We start from the raw sequence: 3,337 nt of genomic DNA, 5'->3' as shown, positions 1-3,337 counted from the left end.
TGCCTGTGTAGATTTACGAGTTACTTGGTCATATTCTCGTCCTTCTTTTCAACAGCAGACGACTTGAGAGGCTGTATTTTCTTATTATGTAGAGGAAATGTGCGTCGCTCTTATCGTCAATGATGCAAGTAAGCAAAAATACAGAATTCCTGATCCTCTCACTCTCTTGTAATTACTTTTCTTTTTTGTTTTAACTTACTTAACTTGCTTTACAATTAGCTCTTTTGTTGAGGTAACCACAACTACCCTCTGCCAACACTTTCAGCTCGACCCTATCTGGTCAAAATGTCTTACCATTTTTGGTTTCTTTGAGCAAACAGACAATTCTAGTGCCAATTACTTCCGCATCTGCTTCAGGTTTGTCTCTAAAGGTTTTCATCTCCTTTGCAAATAATGATCTGATGCCTGGAAAGGTGAATGACCAGCACTTGCAGGAGTGGGGATAAGATGAGTGCGGAGGATGAGGCTGAGGTAGTACCTCCCTCCCTCCCTCCCCTTTCTCCCCTTTTTCCTCTCTGTGCTCTTCTAGTCTCTCACGTTCCTTCCTTTCTACTTTTCCACTGCTCGGTTGTGCATTATGCAGTACTTCGCTGCCGATTTTCCAACCTCTCTGTTTCGCATTGCGCATTGCGTAGCATGAGGTGTGGGGTGTTTCGTTTTGGGAGTGTGAGGAGATCCTTGTCTTGCGCCCTCAATGATTTATTTATTATTGCATAAATGATTTTAGCAAAATGATATCTGGGCTAATGAGATGGCTCCTGAGGCTCTGAAGTGGGATGATAACAAACGAACGCGCTGCCTAATTAACACTTCAGTAGAAAGTGAAATCACACTTCGAGTGATCGGAGTTATAATTAAATAGCCTCTGTTTCATGTTCAAAAAATATGAAACTGCACGATGGGTACTTGCGGTGTGCATATTCTGCCTTAAATGTCTGAGGAAAGATGATGGTCAAGCAGGCCTTTCTTCCGACAAATAGAATCGGAGCTCCTTCACAAACTCTGCCACACAGTCTGTTTGATGCGTCACTTATTCTCTGCCACAGACCCACTAGTAAAGTACAATTGTTGCGTTCTTCTAAACGAATGGGAGGGATGAAAACACCTAAGTTCGTGCACAAATATTCTTAAAAATCGTTATTCTGAGTCCACATTGCTCACATGTCCATTATCTACTCCACTGGGTCAGTCTGAGCCTTCCAAGAGTAGCATGGCATTGACCTTCACTTTCCCCAGCATAGCCGCAATGCATTAGTAAAACAAATGCACTCACCCATTCTCTCTGTGGGTCCAGTAGGAAGTGTTTAGTCCCTGTCCGCCCTCTGTGCTCTCTCACCCCTCCATCCTACACTCTCCGCCACTTTCTTAGTAGTGTGTGCATTTTGCAGGCACTGTCTATGCATTGATGAAGCCTCTGTGATACAGTATTTTTTGGACAACTCAACAATGTCTCGGAGAAGGAGTGACAAGGGATCGGAATGAGGATAGACGATGCTGAAATGAAGGAAATTGATTAGTTGAAGTGAACTAGGTAAATGATTAGTAGGATGGTTGGGTGTTGAACAGAGGGAGCAAGTCGAGGTGGATGGATCAGTTGGGGGATTAATGTGTATTTGGGCGAGTGAATCAAGTGGGATGAAAGAGTGGCTTAGGCAAAAAACGCATGCGGGTTCACGACTTAGAGGTGGTTTTACAAAAATGAGATTTATGGGTGGATGAATGGAAGAATGAACTGTGGAATAACTGCAGATCCATGAAATGGATAGATGCATGGATTGCGAATGAGTGACTGGTTGGGTGGGAAGATTTTTGGCCAGATGAATGTGTGTCGAGGAGACGAATGAATGGTTGTTAAGGTGAAGAAATGTTTGAAGTTATGAATAGACGAATAGCTGAAAAGCTCAGAAATGGATGCGTAGCTGAATGAATAAGACGTGCAAATAGATGAGTGCGTGGACCGAGGTGAAATGATTGGGTGGCAGCAATGATCGATATGCTGACAGATCCTGCATATACTTCATTGCCTTTTCCTATTGTAGATCGCAGATGTTTTCTCCTACGCTGAGGGCAACACGGTGACAGGCCCATTGTTGATGCAGTACGTTGCTCGCTGCGGAATTGACATGTGGTTGTAGTGCAAGATCGGTTGTACGGCTGCGGATCTGGAAGTAGAAAGCAATGAGTAACTAGACAAGTGGTTCACCTCCTTATGGACCAAGCCTCACCCAGTTATCCAAGCTAGGTATCACTTGCTGCATTAACTCGGCCATGTAGGTGCATTTTATGGCGCTTAATAAACATTAGAATGTTTTGTTCTAATACACAAAATCATTTTGGTGGTACAGATATGCCCTGCAAATGTGATTAAAATGTGTCAAGACTATCGTAGCTTGAAGATCACATGTGTCGTGTTTCTCTCCGCCACTTAGCCTTTCGATCTATCCTTTAGCAGCCAATGCTATTATGGGCTAGGTTTCCTCAATACTTTACATCGTCGTGTTAGTAGAAATCGGTGAGGAGGATTTGGTGTTCACTTAGCGTTTGCCTAGCCTTTGCCCTTCCCTCCACACAGGTTCTCTTCACGACGAAGACCATTCGCAGATGCTGCGTTCTCGCCTTATTGATAGTAGTAGCTCCTTCGCAGTCACAAAGGGAATCTACCTTGTCCGTTTGTAGCCAAAATGCCGGACTCAAACGTACTTGTGGTGGAGCATCTGAGTGAAATCGTGGAGTATGCTATTGTCACCTTGCATATTCCGATCTGTTACTAAGACGTTAGAGAGAACCCTTTCTTTAAAGCCCTATTTCAATGCTGCATGTATTCCCCCACCCCCACCTGAAATAAGTAGTTGCACAAGATGAACAAAACTATGTTTGTGTGGTTGTGAGGCCTTTCGCATGTGTTTGTTTACCACCTTCACCCGGTAATGCAGATGAGACGAAGTGCACGTCGTCACATTCGGCTATTAATTGAACTGCGACTGCAAACCTACGGCAGGAGTAACTGTATCTACTACGTGAAGACTCTCTCCTCTACTTCTTTTTAATTATGGTTTGCTCACCTCTGCTACACTCACCACCCATTTCAGTCATCCAACTACTACTACGACTGCTTCAACTTCTACTCATACCACCTCATTAATTCCATGCTACTTGGCCCAATATTCCACAAATGAATTCAATTTCTAACCAAAACACATTGCTGTCTTGAAGGCTTTACCGCTGGAAGTGGAAAAAGTAGGCGTAAGTAACAACAGTGCCACAGCCAGTGTGCCACGAAGCAGAGAGTGAGTGGTTCAACTTAGCCTACCTTCTATCCCATAACAGCGTTTTGCCC

Source organism: Echinococcus granulosus, assembly GCF_000524195.1.
Source record: "Echinococcus granulosus chromosome Unknown EG_S00243, whole genome shotgun sequence".
NCBI lineage: Eukaryota > Metazoa > Platyhelminthes > Cestoda > Cyclophyllidea > Taeniidae > Echinococcus > Echinococcus granulosus.
Note: the sequence above shows the minus strand (reverse complement) of the source record.